The following is an 18,122-nucleotide window of genomic DNA, read 5'->3' on the forward strand; positions in this document are numbered from 1 at the left end:
CATTATATAGCAACAGCTCCATAACATTTAGAAGTTTGCAAAGCACATATGAACTCATTTCATTACTAAGGTGAAGTCATTTACTTTCTAAAGTCTTTTTTATTTTAAGGCAGTAGGTCACACAGCTAGGTATTTATTAAGTGTCTGAGGTTGGATTTGAACTCAGGTCTTCCTGACTCCTGGACCGGTGCTCTATCAACTGTGCCACCATTTACTTTAGAATTTTTTTTAATCTATGTAATCCTTTTGATTTTCAAGGAATATCAGTTTGTCCACATGGACACTCCCTAGACTAACAGATTGCAGCCTTGCCATGAGTTTTTGGTCAACAGTCTAGTTGCTTTGGCTGACGGTAGGCAACTTGGTGAGGAAGCTCTCCAGAGATGGCAGAATGGCCCAAAGGTCTGCTGGTCAGACTGTGGACCCAAGTTCCCAGCTTTTCCAGTATGGTGGGGTCCTCTGCTGTTGTAGCCTTGGAGAAGCCAGCTAGGAGAACCACAGTGGCATGACCATGTTGTAGACTTTGGTGGTGAGACCCCATTCCATTTAACACCCAGCCCTACTGATATATGAAATACTGTGTAAGACTGGAGGTCTTAGGAGTGTGCTCCCCAGGATGGTTCCATTTTGCCTGAGATTGAGAAGGTGGGCAAGCACCCTCAAGCCAGTTGGAATGGTGTAGGCAATATAGAAGATGCTCTGAGAAATAGGGGGAATGTAGGGGAAACTCAGGAAGCAGGTGATATTGGAAGAGGACTGTGGCTTCAGTAACAGTAATGGAGATGAGGGTGAATGGCAACAAAGGAAGAGGGACAAAGGTAGCCAAATGTAGTCTCTGGCCACCTGGAGCATGGTGTACCTAAAGGGGTTTGGGAGGAAGCCTAGACTGATGAAGGAGTCGGGATTTGATTTATTGGGCAACAGGAAACTGATGGAGGACAGGGAGAGGAGGGACCTAGGTGGAGCTCTGTGATGGGGTGATTTGTCTGATTGGAAGATAGAGAAGGTCATGGGGTTCTGGAGTAGAGCAGCTCATAGTGGGATTGGAGAGGGGAAAGATAGTCCAAGATGACTGGCCAGGGCAAATTCAGAGGAAGCTCTGGTGGAGGTCCCTGTTTGATTATGAAGGACAACAGCAACCACAGGGAGAGGGGCAGGTTTTGTGGGAAGGCTGAGGAATTGCAGTTTGGAGATTTCAGGACCAATTTAATTCTAGTGCTGTAGCTGCTTTGGGCCCTGAAAGGTGGGGACTTTCTGTGGTCAGCTGTAGGAATGCACTAATGTGACCTCATGAGGGACACTTAGGTGTCCCATGACAGGTGTTGGCCTTCAAGAGCTTGGGGACAGAGAAGGAGCTTAGCAGGCAGTTGGGGGTGGGGTGGAGTGGGGGATGGGGATGGGGAGTAGGGCCAGTCTAGTTGCCTGTCCTCCCTTTCCAGGCACACCTGCCTTGATACTCCTCAGGTATGGCCATTTCATCTCGTCTTGCCATGCTTTTGTACTTGCTGGGACTGATATCTGACTTGCATGCTTTTGCCTCACCCGTCTGTTCTAAGAATATCTCTTTTCTTTCAAGGTTAGAAGAACCAAGGTCTGTTGGAGTCCTTTTCTGGTACTTCCAGCTTCTCCCATTACCTTGTATTTCCTTGGTATACCCTGAATGTTTGGTATTTCCTTAGATATTTATGGGTTGTTTCTTGATGTCTGTTTGAAGAAGCTGCTTCTGTGGACAATCGGAGACCTAGAAGATTGGGGGGAGGGGGATGACCCAGATTTGTCACTAGAAAGAGACCAGTTAGGAGACCATCTGAGAGAAGGGAGAAGAGAAGGGAAGGGGGCCCCATGGTGGGTGATGGTAAGAAGGAATGCATGGGTGGATTTGGCCATGGCTTCCTCAGCGAAGGAAGAACAATCAGAGCAAGGTTTCAGGCTTAGATCATGGTGAATGATGGGGAGACCTGGGGAAGTTGGAGAGTAGAAGCAGATTGGCCTTGGGGAGCAGAAAGCTGGTTGACACTCCCTTTGCAGCAATCCCACCCACCCAGACAAATGTTTTGAGCCTCTCTAGGTTGTATCCAGGGCCAGGAGCAGGTGTAGAGAAGAGCCCTTGGGTGAACAGGTTCGGGCAATCTGTGGACTTGGGGTCCTGAGTCCCCAGAGACCAGAGGCTGCTTCAGCTGGCACACTGGTAGCAACCACTGGTTAGCAACCACTTTTGGCCTATGGGAGGGAGGCCTCGGCAGCCCCCGAGAGCCCTGTGCAGTGTCGGGAAGGTTGCTACAACATGTGGTCTTCAGGGAGCTGGCCCTGAAGAAGCCAAAGGCAGGCAAGAAGAGTAGGGAGGGCCTGAAGGAGCCTCCCCCTCCCCCTGCAGTGATCCTCCTCTCTCCATGCTGCACCCTTGAAGTTAAAAGAGGACATACAGCTCAGGGAGGGGAGGGGAAAGCTCTTTTCTCTTTTTGTAGAAACGCTGAGAGCCCAGAATCGGGACGATTTTATTTTTATGGAAGATTTTGATTATCTGCCCCCCACACACACACCCCAAGAAGAACAAAAGTTAATGATGATTGGTGCTCATGCCTTAACTATTGTGACTTGGTCTCCCTTTGATCCTTAGACTTCGTATACCAACTAAGCCCTATCCTGTGTTTTATCACTAGTGTCTTATCTAACATCTGGTCCTTAGAAAAGGCCTTTTTGGCCCATTGAATCCATGAAGTAAAAGCCCTTAATGGACTGACCTCACTGCAAAGTGAATCTTTGACTCACTTTTCATGGATAACTTAGGTGGATCTTGAGCTTATTGGGGGACAACCCACCAACTTTTGGACTGTTCCCACCCCCTGGGCTTGGCCCTTGAAATAGGGACTCTCCTCCTTCTCTTGGGAGTTGGGGTGGGTCTCCCTCGGCACTTCCTGATAGCTTAAGGGTGCTTTATTTAAATTAAAACAATTTTTAAAAGAGAAATCTAGGCAAACTTCTCCCCGTCCTAGAAATGATACAAAATGGCCTCTGCCAAGGGAGGCTGGTCAGTTGTCCTGCCTTTTCAGTACTATGAGCTTTGTTCTTTTGGCTATGATGTATAGCCATGACTACCATGGGGCCAGGTGTCCCACTGTCAAAAGACTTCATAAAAATATTGGGACTGAGATGGGAGATCTCTCAGAAATGAAAATCACTGCAATTCTGTTTATTTCAGCTTTTAGCTTTTTTAGCTAAATGGAGTGAAGATTAGGAAGGCACTGGAGTTCTGGCTTAGGTTTTTGGCAAATAGGAGGCAAAATTGAGAGTGTTTGAAGAACTAAGTGTGTTTCTTGCTTTTGAAATGGGGTTTTTAATTCTCTTAATTGCTCTTGGAAGGGGTAGCCCTAGAGACCAGAGTGCTTTGTTCTCAGAACAGACAGAGCTTGGCCAGGTCTGGCAGAGCTCTTTCTCTCTGCTTCCACACACACCTAGCTGGGGAGGTGAGTGGACCCCTTCTTGGCCTGGCCCTTGTCACAGAGGGTGGGGTCTAGCTTGCTTTAAGGGAGCAGTGGGAGCTTGGTTTCTAAAGAGAGGTGCTGGGAGGCTGACTGTGCCAGGAGCTTACTGGGAGCTTGGTGGGGGAGATCGCAGGAGTGCTGGGATTTGGCCTCTGGGTCCCTTCCGTGAGCTGTTCTAAAGACAGACAAAGCTGGAGCTTTACTTGTCCCTGCTAATGAGGCTGCCAGGTATTTTCACTTTGGAATGGGTGGGAAAAGAGGGCTTGCCTGATTAAAAAAACAGTGCTAGTTAGTTGTGGGGCTTCTGCAGTATGTGTCTGAGGATTCTGTTTAATGAAGCCACTAGGTCTTATTGTTCCCTTCAGACTAGGGCTGTGTCTACTGTGAAAGAAGGCCTTAGAAGACTGGTCAATGCCCTAGTCATGATTTCTGGGGGCTCTCCTCTTCTTAAAATTTACTAAATTAGCATTAAAAAGTTGGTATTGGAATAATTTGACATTTGGACCATGACTGGTTTTACTACCCAGAGATGAAGCAAAAATGCTCATTAATAATGAGTCATGAATGTTCCAGTTCATCCCAACTAGTCCCAAACCAGTTTGGTCATGGAGTGCTTTGGGCTTGGAAGATTTTGACAGCAGCTGGTTGGGAGGCAGGGGCTTGGATTTGGGATTATGGAATTCCCCTAAGACAAAGGGTGGGGAATTGGGATTATTGGGAGCAGAGAACAAACGAAACCTATTTTCAGAGTCAAGGTGGTCCCTCATTCTGAGTCATTTGGATATGGAAAGAATATTTTCATAATTACCTTGGAGGTCTTATTTCTTTTCCAGTTGGGGTAACTAATGTAACACATAGCAGAACTAGTATTTGAACTTGCAGCCTTGGACCCCCAAGTCCCCTGTTTCTTTCACGGTGCATGGCTGCCTTTCCAGCATCAGCAGCATCAGACTTTTTCATAGAATGCTTATTCATTTGTTTGAAACCCTGAGTTTGGGGAAAACAATTTAGCAAGTGCCAACATAGGCAACCTTGTGACTATATGCTTAGCCTTCCCTCCCTCCCTACCATAGTGGATGCTGTTTGAAAGTGATTTGGGTGCTTCCCCTCCTCTCCTGTCCTCCATCCCTTTGACTTTTTGAGCAGATTGTTCTGACTTCATTTGATCCCAGTCTACTTTGACTAAGTGATTCAACCCTCCATGGAGCTCAATCTCCTTATCAGTCAAAATGCTGGATGACCTATTTCCAGGTTCCTTTTCAGGGCTAGGTCTGGGATCACAGTATGATTGACAGTGTTTGGATGTTCTTGGAAAGGTGAATCTTATCATTTAGCCCAGGGTAATCTTATTTTATTGAGCACAGCTCATCTGAACATAGATTGGATTCAGTATCCTGGGTTTGGAGCTGATGGAGGTTTGGTTTTGTCCATATGGAGTATGGACAGCCATATTTGCCCAAATTCGCAGATTTCCCAGGTGGCACTATCTTGTAATGAGCAGATTTCCACCAGCATGGGTAGAAGTAGCTTGACTTCTAACAGTCCATTACTGTGACCCACTCTCTTAGTGAGAGATCCTGGAGACTTGGTGCAGAGATTGCAGATTATAGTGGGTGCCTCTGATTTCCTGGCAGAAGGATTATAGAGAAGGATGCTTTGTGATAGGGTGCAGTCTGAGCATAGAGCCAGTACTTGCTGCCTCCTCTCTCCGTGACTTGGGGCAGGTCATTGTACTTCTCTTTCCTTCCCCTAATTTTCAGTTTCCTCATCTGTAAGATGGGGAATCATGGAACCTCAGGTTTGGGAAGGACTTCAGAAGTCTCCATTATCATGCAAAACTGGCCTTGGAGAGAGGGAGCTTCCATGGCAGCTAACTCATTTTCCTCTTGGAAAGACAGCTCAAGATGTTGGGAAGTTTCCCTCTTTTCAAGCTGGAATCTGCGAATAAGATAATATTTGTAACATGCTTAGCACACTGCCTGGGACATAGTAGGCTATACAAATGTGAATTCCCCTCTCTCCTGCAATTTTCTTCTCTCCATCTGAGGTTCTGCCTTCTGGGGCTGAGGGAAACAAGTCTTATTTTGTCTTCAACATGACAGGTCTCTTGTTTGCTTCTCCTCTAGTCTTTCTTCTCTGGGCTGGCTATCTATCTATCTATCTATCTATCTATCTATCTATCTATCTATCTATGTATTGCCTCCAGACTCCACAGGGCTCTTGTGAGGCTCATTGGAGGTTAGACTTCAGAACTACAGAACACTCCTCAAAGTTGAAGTCTTTGGATTGTGTAAATCACAGCCTTGGAAGTTTTGAAAAAAAGGACAGTGAAACCTGGGTTTGGGGTTGAAGGATTTTGACTGCCAACAGTAATTAGAGGGGTCTCAAAAGTGAAAGGAGCAAAGAGCTTCAAAAGTGTTTCTTTTCAGCATTTAAATTTTTTTTAGCATTCATTTCTTTTAAATTTGGAGTTCCAAATTCTTTCCCTCCACTGTCCCCCCCATCCACTTAGAAGGCAAACATTATGATACCAATTATACTTGTGAAAATATGTAAAACATATCTCTAAATTAGCCTTTTTTTAAAAAAAAGTAAGAAGAACAAAGTGAGAAAATTATACTTCAATTTGAACTCAGAGTTTATTGATTTCCCCCCCTGGAGATGGAAAACATTTTTTCATCATGAATCTTTGGGAATTGTCTTGGATTGATTAGAGTGACCAGATCTTTCACAGTTGATCATCATTACAACATTACTGTTAGTGAATGCCCCATTCTTCTCAATTTTGTATCAGTTCATAGTGGTCTTGCCATTCTTTTCTGAATCCAATCCCTTGTGATTTCTTACATTATTAGATAATGTAATACTCCATCACAATCATATGTCACAACTTTTTCAGCCGTTCCCCAGTAGATGAGCATCCCCTCAATTTCTCATTCTTTGCCACCACAAAAAGGGGTTTATATGTGTGTATATGTATGTGTATTTCTGTATACACTTAGATATTTTTGTACCTTTCCTCTGATCTCTTTGGGATACAGACCTAGTCATGGTATTTCTGGGTCAAAGGGATGTCCAGTTTTATTGCCCTTAGGCAAAGTTCCAGATTGATCTCCAGAATCCTTAGACCAGTTCACAACTCCAAAGATGCATTAGTGTATCTATTTTGCCTCCTCTGTAGGAGCTCTTCCTTGGCCACCTCTTTTTAGTGAGAAAATTTTCGACATTCTCTCTCTCCCTTTTCCCTCTCACTCTTGCCCTTTTTTTAGGAGGGGGATTAGATCATTCCTATATAATCTACTCAGAGGTAATACTCCCTTATCTATGTAAACTCCTTTTAATTGTCCTTTGTCTTTGTTGTTCCAGCATGCTCAGCTCTTTATGGCCCCATTTGGGGTTTTCTTGGCAAAGGTACTGAAATTATTTGACATTTCCTTTTCTAGCTCTTTTGAGAGATGAGGAAACTGAGGCAAACAAGGTGAAGTGACTTGCAAAGGGACACACAGCCAGTAAATATTTGAGGCCAGACTTGAACTCAGGAACAGGAATGAGTCTTCCTGACTCCAGGCTCAGCCAGTACTCTATCCACTGTGCGACCTAACTGCTCTAATGATAAAATTCTTAGGAGTTACATGTATCATCTTCTCATATAGGAATATAAACAATTTAACTTCATTGTGACCCTTATGATTATCCTTCATATTTACATTTTTATGCTTCTTGAGTCTTGTGTGTAAATGTCAGATTTTTATTCACATTTAGTCTTTTCATTATGAATGCTGAAAGTCCTCCATTTCATTATATATCTATTTTTTTTCTCCCTGAAGGATTATACTCAGTTTTGTTGGGTATATTATTCTTGGTTGTAATATTAGCTTTTTTGTCTTTTGGAATATCATATTCCAAGAGCCCTGTTGCTTTAATATGGAAGTCACTAAATCTTGTGTGATCCTGACTGGCTCCACAGCATTTGCATTGTTTTTTTTCCTGGCTGTTTGAAGGCTATTCTCTTTTGACTTGGGAGCTGTAGAATTTGGTTATAATATTCCTGGGAATTTTCATTTGAAATATATTTCAGTAGGTGTCAGGTGGATACTTTCAATTCCTATTTGACCTTCTGGATCTAAGATAATTAGGTCAGTTTTCCTTGATGAGAGTTCTTTCTTTGATCATGATTTTTAGATAGACTTTGTCATGGTACTGTTTTCTCAGCTACTTTCTGGGGGTTTGCAAGTTTTTGAACTTCCAAAGTGGTGTGTTCCTATCAGGCCCCTGGTCCTCTGTATCACATGTGCTAGTGTTCTCTTTGTTTCTGAACTGTGACCATGACCCTGCTCCTCTCCTCCCTGGAACTAAGAAGGGACAATAGAGTTGCCAGTCAGCACCAACTATACTCAGTGCCAGTTGTCCAACCCCCTTACCCATTTTGGGCTGACACCTCTTGAAGTTGCTGTCCCGCTGCCATGTGTGGGGCTTCCACCCTGTTAGCACAGACTTCTCTGACTTTAATTTTCTTAGGCCCAAAAAATGCCTTTCTAAAATTTGTTTTGAGATGTTCAAGTTATTGGGAGGGTTTAACCAGGTGGCTGTCCATAATCCAACATCTTCCAAAGATGTTTCTAACAAATGTTTTCACCTTCATCAGCCTGAATACTTGAACTCTAAAGGGGAATAAGGACAGCAAAAACCAATTGTATTAGAGAAAGTGGACCTGGAGGAGATGAGGTGGATGTCAGAGGCAGCATCATCACACAGGTTGTCAGGTGGACACAGCTGAGATTTGTATGGGAATGGGACCTATGTCTATATATGTCTATCTGTGTGTGTATTTGTATGTGGATCATCTCTGCAAAATCAGCCAGCCAGAAGCCTGGACAGGCTTCATAGGTAACAGTCAGGTTTTCTTCCCCAGTGATGCTGTGTGGTGGTTAGTCAGTAGGGTAAGGAGGTAAGAACTGGGAATTACCCTCCTCTCCCCCTGGGACAGAGTGAAGGTCATCCAGAGAGAAGAGGCTCCTTGTAAGAAGGTGAGGTTTGAGCTGGGCTCTGAAGGAAGCCAGGAAAGGGAGATAAAGAGGGGGAGCATATCAGACCTGGGACCAGCAGGGGACTCGCATCCATGAGGTACAACAGAACACATCTTTATTGTTATTCTTGCCACTGTGCTTTTTGCTTATTGATTTAATTTGAAAGTAGGTTCTAAAGCATTTAAATGAGTTTTCTCCTCCCATCCTCATAAAAGTTAAAGCACCTTATCTGACCTTTTTATTATAATTGTGAGCTGTGTTTTATAAAATAGGAAGAGATTGAAACCAGGTTTCCTGTGCAGGGTGAGAAAAGTCCTCCAGTCACTTGGTTGGGATATATTGTAAGCTGATGGTGTCAAGCCCTTGAGCATTGGCAAATGTTGTAGAAAAAATCCATAATCCCTTTTATTTAATTCTAGTAGCATCTTTCTATTAATTATACCCAATCATTTGTTCTGTCAGTGGTTTGTTTGAACACATTCATTTACTTAGATTGGGAGCTCCTTGAGGGCAGGGACTAGCTTTTGCTTTTCTTTGTATAGTGTTTAGCAGACTGTCTGGCGCATCATTGGCCCCCCATAAATGTTTCTTGGTCAGCTAGTTGGGAGAAGCATATGTGATGGAGGGAGTCCCTGTGAAAACATGGCAGCCACCCAACAGCTTGGGGTGCTTTGGATCCAACACCCAGAGGCATATTGGTTTGCATCCAATAATGAATGATTTTTATCATCGTTCCTTTGATTGACAAGGTTCTTCTATTCTCCCTTCCCATTGGTGCTTGGAATTATTTGAGAAGAGGCTTTGGAAAGGGCTTTTGAGATCCTCTCACATCCTCAACTGAGCCTCCAGGCTTGTGCCCAATTAGAACTCATAAGAAGATGAAAGTTTGCAGCCTTGAGTTCTCCCTTTGACTGTCCAACAAATACATGTCCAGGACATGTTCTTGCTTTTTATCCCTTTGCACATTGGCCACTTGGAGAGTATGGGAGAACCTGGATTTCTCTTCTCTGGGACATACTTGGTTTGGGTGCCCCCTCCTGGCCCTCCTCTCTTTTGCTGGCTTGAATTGAGCAGCATATAACGAAGAGGAGATCCCCAAGGCAGTGGAGGAGCTTCTCTCTCTGAAATTTGAAATGATGGGCTCTCACCAGTCTCTGTAGATGGATGAGGGCAGCTCTAGAGAGTCACTTGGGGACAGGGAGAGGCTCTGTGACTTGCATGCCCAGGCGAACACAGCTGGTATGCAGAAGAGAGAATTGGAGGCTAGATCTTCCTTCCCTTCAGTATAAAATAGTGCCTTGCAAATGTTGGAGCTTCCTAAGGACTCCTTATACACTGTGATTGCAATTTTTATCAAAGCAATAAGAGATATTATTGACCCGAGGATTGCAGAGTCATTGAATTTAAGTGGATGATACATGATGGATCTAGCCATACATAAGTCCCTACTTTTTACAGTTAAGAAAAACTGGGGTTATTAAGAGGTTTCCTTCATTCCTTCCAGTACATGACTCTGAGGTTCAGCAATTGCCCCAGAGCCATGTTTGGTTATGCCCCATCCTTGGAATGCTCACCCTTTGCTTATCCAGTGACAGCTCCCTGGCTTCCTTTAATTCCCCCCCCCCCCCCCTTTTCCTGCATACTCTCACTGCCCTTCACTCCTATTTCTTGGTATGTACCTGGCTATTTACATCCTGATTAGAGGTTAGAAAGTTAAGTTCCTTGAGGATAGGGACCACTGATGACTTTCTTTGTATCCTTAATAAATGCTGGCTGATAGCCTACTCATTATAGATACAGATGTGGGAAATATGCAGCAGGATTCTATGGACTTTTGGGAAGATTTTTTTTTTGTTCTATGGAAAAACATAAATCCTCATTTGGATGGGTGGCAGTACTGATTAGTCTTTCAAATTCTTAAGTATTTCCACCCAAGGTTTAGCAAGCTTTGTATCCATAGCAAAGGTCTTTGCTTGTAAACATGAACTAAGGTAACTTTTGCTTATGGAAAATTTTTCTGCATTAGTAGGAGGACCCTTCTTCCCCCTTCCCCAGCACATTTCTGCTCTCCTATAGGGTTCCTTCCTTTGTCATATGTGAAAATCTTTTGCCATAACTGTTCAGGATTGTGGGTAGATTTTTAATTAACAAGTACAGGTCCAGGAGGGGAGTGCCTGTGAGAAGTACTTCTGTCTTCCTCTTCCCTTCCAGGTCTTGGTTTGCTTCTGTCTTGTTAGCAACTCACCCCCGGAATTTTGTTGACTGTGGCTTCTGAGCTCCTGGGTTCAGGGGATGATGGAGCAGGCAAGGGTGTGGTATTTCATCCCCAAAATGAGGGTAGGGGAGGACATGGGAGTAAATAAAAGCTCAGGGGCTGATCAGATGACTGCTTCCTTTGCCTTAGCATGCTGGCATTTTCATTAATATTTGATTTACCTTCTAAGGATAATGATTTGACCACTGACTGGAACTGAACTTTTCATTTCTAAGTCTAAAATATGTGGCTCCCATTTCTTTAAAGAGCAAAGAGAGCTGCTGGTTTTGCCAAGAATATGTTTGCGTTAGTTTTAATCCCTTTTCTAGGACTACTCTTTTAATCTGGGTTCTGGGAACTGGGAACATAGGGTTTGGAGTTATCAAAGTTAGGGCATAATTTGCCTCCCTGAACTCAGACTGGATTCAGCTTATTTAGCTTGGAGCCTGGAAACTGCTGGTAGCCTTCCCTTGGAATTCCTTGGCCTACCAGAACTCAGTTCTCTAGGCCAAAATTTGAGTTAGATGAGAAATGAGGTAGGTGCTCTAAAGAACATACTGTACCATCTATACTTAGGTATGTTTCTGAGTTTTCTTTGATAAAGAATCCATTTGGGCTCATACACAGAACTCTCCGTTTGGTTTAGAATTTATTTTGCATAATAAGCTTCACCTGATAAATGTTCCTAAGGCAGATCCCAAAGGATTAATTGGGTTTTTCAAAAACTACTCAACACACTCTCCTTGTCCTTCTCCAGGGGCTCATTGGGTCATTGAGGTGACTCTGGCTTAAAAAGCTCTGACCGCCAAATGAAGACTTCATGTCACTAGCACCCACAATGCCAGCCCAGGTCTGGGAGACTTCATCATTTGGTTGCCTAAAGAATGAGAAGTTTTTGGTTTGATATTGTCTTTTAAACTCAGCAATGTGACCCTCAACCAATGATTTCATCTCTGTGCGACTCAATTTCTGGAGCTATAAAACAGAGATGACCCTCTCCGCAGCCCTGAGCCTCAAGAGCATTAAGGCTTTCAGGCATTTAGGTTTTTACATTCTTTATGTAAAAGCCAGCTGCCCTTGTTACTCTTGCCATCATTGTTATCATTGCCATCTGTGTCAGCATCCAGGCTGATGGAGCCAGAGAGATGCCCAGAAAGGGCTTTTCTGTAGCTGTGTATGTTTTATGTATGTATGGACACAGTAGCTGTGGAGGGCCAGCCATGAGTGTGGCTGTGCAGTGGATGCAGTGAGCTTCCCTACACCAGCTCTTATCTCTGTATACTCTCCCTCTGGGATCCCATCAGTCCCCACGGGCTCAACCATCAGCCAGATGACCCCAAGTCTCTGTATCTGCCCTCAGTCTTTCCTTGAGCTGCCTATCCCCCCCCCCCCTTGCCATATTCCCCAACCCTGGCATCATGTCAAGCCGTGTCTCCTTTTTTCTTGATTTCCCCTGCCCTGCTCCTGATCACTTAGTTCTGCAGCCTCTGTCACCCTTTTTCCCCCCTCCCTCTTGCTGCTTTCCCCCTTTATGGATGGAGAAAATGAGGGCCATTGTAAATAGGAGCTGGGTTCAGATCCCCTCTCTGTTGGATGACTCCCCCTGGGAGGGGCTCCAATCCTATCGCCTCTGAGGAACTTTCCACTCTTAAGTCTGTGCTTTTCTGTCTCCATTCCCAATCGAGCTGGCCTGCCTCAGTTCTCCCTTAGACTGCTGCTCTGGCCTCCTAATTGGCTCTCCTATCTGTTGTTCTCCTCTCCCCAGTCAGTTCTTCACATCAGCAGTGTTAGTAAGCACAGGTGTGACCTTGTCTTTCCCCTCTTCAATAACCAGACCCTGGCAGGGCAGGACATGGAGTAGGAACAAGGCAAAGGGACGCCCTGGATTGGGAGGGCACACCCCAATGTAGCATGAATACAACACTGGGCAAGGTGAGCCTCCCATCTCTTCTCTCTGATTACATTCTAACAAAGAGGAATGACTCATTACTCATGTGCAAGTATGATCAGATTGCCAATTTAGTGAAAGCCAAGATCACAATTACTAGAAAGCTAGAAGAAAGACTAATGGGGGAAAAAGTAAGGGGTGCAATGAAAAAGACTCTATGCTACCTCTTGCCACAAAATAAGATAGAGATGGAAGAAAGGTTGGAGATGAGAGAAATGTCACACTGAATTTTAAGTGATATAAACCAGCTGCCCTAAGAGGCCAAAGGTTTTATTTACCAAGAGGAAAACCATGCTGGCTTAGGAAAAATCTAATTTGTAAATTCTTACAAAGGACACGATCAAAGGAGTAGTGCTGTCTCAAAAAACAGAATTGATGAAATTGATTTAAAGAAAGTGTAGGGATAGATGCAAACAGAATCATCCTGGGATCACTTAGAAGAGAAGAATGGAGGGACCTCAATAAAAAAGAAAAGTGTTAAAGATTTACAAAAAGTGGCCCCACTGCTCATCCTCGATTTGCTTGTAAAAGATGACAGAACAAATCAAGAAGAGCAGTGTGATTAGAACAGATGCGCAGAGAGACATCCTGCTGGAGTGAACCTCATTGTGGGATTTATTCAGAGAGAATATGAAGGAGGAGAAGATGTCAAAGGAGTGGAAAAAATCTCTAGCCTTATTAATATCAAAGAAAAGTGATTGAGAGAGCTTCAACAATTAAAGCTCAAACAATTAAAAAAATTTACCCTATGTGTAAAGTTTTTATGAGAATCATCTGTGTAGATCAAGGACACCCTTGATGATTATAGAATCATATTTAGAATGGGCAGAATTTGGGGGGGTCATTGAGTTCAATAGAGGGGACTAGAGAAGTCAGGTGACTTACCCAAGGTCACATGGCTGCCTGAAGCAGGATTTGAATTTAGCTTTTCTCAGCTTCTGCCAAATCTTGCTGCCTCTCAAAGCAGTGACTCCAAGTAGGGATGGTAGGGAGCAACCAGTTGTTATCAAGTGAAATTCTACACTATCTACTAAATTCTACATTATCTTTGTCATTTTACAATTAACAGAAAAGTTTAGAGAACAGAAGATTCTATTGCTTGGGTTTATTGTTTGGTTATGTTTTGGTAGGACAGAATGCTGCCTCTTTGTTTCCTTTCTGTGTGTGTGTGTGTGTGTGTGTGTGTGTTTAATATGCATATATATATGTATATATCTATAAGAATCCTTGAAAGATAGAACAAAAGAAGTCCTCTGATGATACAGCAATGGAGGAAGTATAAAATGATGCAGAGGTATTTGAGGAAGAGTTCTGTTGAAGAGTGCTTCCCTATAATAGATCTTAATGTAGTTGGATGTATATCCTTCAGAGCCTATCTTTCTTGGATAGAAAGTGTCTGTGGGTGAGCTGGACTAGATGAAGGGAGGTGTCCTGGACTAATAAACTCAAACTTCCCTTGGAAACATCGATCTCTTTTTAAGTCCCAGAGCTCTGGGAGTGTTAGGTGGCTGTGTGCTGTGGCATCGTGGTCTCCTAGGGAACGAAGACCGAGTGTCACCATAGGGTCCTGCTGAGGTACAAGTGGTTGGGGGAACATATGGTGACAGTAAACAAAAAAGGAGTTCAGCTGGAGAACCAGTCAAGCATGTCCTCACAGGAATGTGTCCTGGAGAAAGAAGAGGGGCTCCTCCATTTGCCCAAATGGGGGTAGACACAGGTGGGTTGCAATCAGCTTCCTGGAAGGGACTTCGAGGCAGTGGGGTCTCCCAATTATTTGAGTTTAGTTTTATGTGTGTGTGTGTGTGTGTGTGTGTGTGTGTGTGTGTGTGTACGTGTGTACGTGTGTGTGTGTACCTCTTCCCATCTCTCCTCCCACATTGAAGTGTAAACTCCTCGAGCGCAGGGACTGCTTGAGGTTTTTTCTTTGTCTTAGTGGTGCCAGGTGCCTGGATTGCTGGGCTAAGAGTCAGAGGGACTGAATTGAAATCCAACCTCGAAGACTACCTTCCTCAGTTTTCTCAATGGCAAAAAGGGTTGCTGTGAGGATATAGTGAGATGTTTATGAAGTGCTGAGCACTTAATAATGTTTGTTTCCTTCTTTCCTTCCTTTCTATCCCTGATGCCTAGCATCTACTGTAGTGAAGGAGCAGGGTTTCAGTGCACTGGAGGGAGTCCCCTACTAACATGGCGCATCCTTTTAAGACTCTTGAACCTACCCTTCATTAATCATCTTTTTTTTTTGGCAAGGCATTGGGTTAAGTGACTTGCCCAAGGTCACATAGCTAGATAATTATTAAGTGTCTAAGAACAAATTTGAAGTTAGGCCCTCCTGACTCCAGGGCTGGTGCTCTATCCATTGTGCCACCTTGCTACCCCCATCAATCTTCTTGTTTGCTTTTTTGTTTGTTTACAATATTCCTGGTAGCTAAGCCAGACATGGGACTGGGGTCTTTACCTTGGTGGTTTCTGTGGATCTGAGCCACATTCATGGCAGTGGGAAAGTTCCAACTAAAGAAGGTTGGCAAACTCATTTCCTGTCAGAGCTGAAAGTGTGGGTAGCACTGGGCCTGGTTGCCCAGGGACTCAAGAGTGACAGGTGTCTGGAAGCATTCCAGGAGAAGGGCATCTTCATGTGGCATGCTGGGAGCTTGGCATAGTGCCTGACATTCCTTCTTATAGACCCAGCTCCTCCCAACGCCCAAGTGTTGTTGGGTGGCAGAGGCTGCTAGGGAAAGAGGAGCTCCTGGGGTCCATGCTTCCATAAAGAGTAGCAGGAGAAGAAGTGGTTTGGGGTGACAAAGTGGAGCTGTCTTCCCTGGCTCCCTTGGTTGTGCCTGGCTTTTCCTGAATATTTTTGTATCACAGACTGGTGATATGTTCACATGGTAATAGAAACTGGCTGCTGGGTTTGGGGGGGGTTTGTCCTTATACCATTAGGGTAGTTTGGGTACCATTGTGATTTCCTGTGTCCAATAGCTTAGCAACTTAGGATCCTTCAGAATGGATGTTTTCCTTTTATTTCTTTTTTGCCATTTCCCTCCTTTAACAAAAACTTTCATTGATGGCCTTTTGCTTCTCTACAGCTTCCATCTCCAGCAAGCCTTCCCTTGCAACCAAGATTTTTTTTTTTTAAAGCAACCTTACTAAACCTTAGTAAAACCAGACAGTATCTTGGACATATTAGGCAACAAATTCAATGTTCTCCATGGCTTGATCCCTGCTCCTTGAAAGGATGCTCCTGTATCTTCATCCTGCTACTACAGAGCCCTACTAGCCACAAACCAATCTGGTTTTGGCCTCCCAGATGGGAGTGCCTTCCAGTCAGGCCTCATGTTGAACTGTAGTGAGGGATTAGTCAGGGCTCAGGGTGCAATGGGACATCAGCCCAGGGATGGCAGGCATCTCTTGGCTTTTTTGTCAGATTTTTAATGAAGGTCTTGGCTCAGGTAGAAATTCACTGTGCTGCCTGGTGAATCATGGAGCTTCAAGTAGTTAGAAAACAGAGAGCTCTCAAAATGCTAAGATTTTATCCTGAATCTGGTATTTAAAGATGGCAGAATTTGTGAAGTAGAGGGATCTCCCTCTCTCTCTTCCCTTCTGGTAGTGGAGGAATCCTAAACTGAATAAAAGTCGACCCATTAAACATTTACCAAACATCTGTATTGTGAAACATCAAAGATAGCCAAGCCTGGACCCTCAAAGTTCCAACTAAAGAAGGTTGGCAAACTCATTTCCTGTCAGAGCTGAAAGTGAGGGTAGTGCTGGGCCTGGTTGCCCAGGGGACTTGAGAGTGACGAGTGACAGGTTTTTCCCAAATAGATTTTTATTGATGTTTCTATTTTTTACATAATCATAATCCCTACTATTGTTCTTCCTTCCCCTCCTGGAGAGCTTTCCTTTAGAACAAAAGAATAATTTTTGGAGGGGGGGGAGGAAGTCAGCACAACTCACAGATACATTGAAAAACTGTCAGGAAAATGGGTGCCCATATACGCTCCATGTAGGGGTAAATGAGGGATGTCTTATTTTTCTTCATTTGGTTCCTGCTTGGCCTTTGCGATTTGGTTAAGTTCACTTTGATTCTTGGATGTGGAGTGGTTCTGTCTATCCCCACTGTTGAAGTCACTGTGTCTGTTCTCTTGGCTCTGCTGACTTTGTTTTGCATCAGTTCAGTAGATCTTTCCAGACTTCTTTGACATCATCATATTCATCAATTTTTCCTTTATATCTCATTATCTTTACGTGCTGTCATTTGTATGATTATTTCCTCAAGTGATGGGCATAAGCTTTATTTTCTGCTTTTTGTTATCACAGAAATGACTCTAAATATCTTTCTTTAAGAAGACTCTCTTCTTATTGATAGCTCTCATCTTATCTGGTAGTTTTCAGCAATCATTTTTTTGCAAGATTTCGAGTTTCACATTTTTCTCCCTCCCCCTCCCCCTGACAGAAAGCAATCTAATATGGCTCTGCATGTATAAACTTGCTAAACATAGATCCATATTAATCATATTGTGAAAGAAGAATCAAATCAAAATGGGGAAAAATTAGAAAAATAAACATAATACATAAGACAGCTTTTAAAAATTGGAAGATAGTAAGCTTTGCATTTAACTTCATAGTTCCTTCTCTGTTTATGGATGTTATTTTCCATCACAAGTTTTTTAGAATTGTCTTTGATTATTCTGCTGCTGAAATGAACAAGTCCATCCAAATTGGTCATCCCCCAATTGCTATTAGTTTGTACAATGTTTTTCTGGTTCGAGTAACTTCTCTCAACATCACTTTATGCAAGTCTTTCCAGGCTATTCTGAAGTCCCATCCCTCATGATTTCTTATAGAAGAAAACTATTAACCATTTACAGAGTTCTCTGGGACTTAGAGGAGGTGGAGAGCATATCTAGGGCCAGTAGGAGGAGTCAGAATCCTGGGGAGCTTTTTGGTGGAGCTAGTATATTTGAGAAGAATAATTTAAGACAGAGGCAGATTTTGAAGATAACCCTAGTTTGGTTCCAGATTAACCCCTCAAAGTGAATATCACAATAAAGTAAGTCATGTGAATTTTTTTGTTCCCCAGGGCATATGAAAGTGATGTCCGTGATATACTGTATATACATAATACTGTCTAAAAAATGTACAAACCTTAATTTAAAAAAATTTTATTGCTAAAAAGTGCTAACCATCATCTGAAGCTTCCATGTGGTGTCATTTTTTGGCTGATGGTTACTGAAAATGTCAGCTTCAGTTGCTAAAGCTTGGGGCGGCTGTGGCAATTTCCTCAAGTAAAATAACAGTGAATATTTCTGTATTGATTAACTTTTCTTTTCATTTGACCACTTAGAAGTCATTATGTGGTTATTAACTGGTCTCATTACAGTATTGTTAGGGAGGCCTGGGGAGAGGGAGAGAAA

General features: G+C 43.3%; 1 protein-coding gene across 3 annotated transcripts in view; it reads left to right on the top strand.

Moving 5' to 3' along the window:
* HDLBP (high density lipoprotein binding protein) overlaps nucleotides 1-18,122 on the top strand; it is a 77,513-nt gene that overhangs the window by 13,813 nt on the left and 45,578 nt on the right. The gene's annotated exons all lie outside the window — the stretch shown is intronic.

Source organism: Macrotis lagotis, chromosome 6 (assembly GCF_037893015.1).
Source record: "Macrotis lagotis isolate mMagLag1 chromosome 6, bilby.v1.9.chrom.fasta, whole genome shotgun sequence".
In the NCBI taxonomy this organism is placed as follows: domain Eukaryota; kingdom Metazoa; phylum Chordata; class Mammalia; order Peramelemorphia; family Peramelidae; genus Macrotis; species Macrotis lagotis.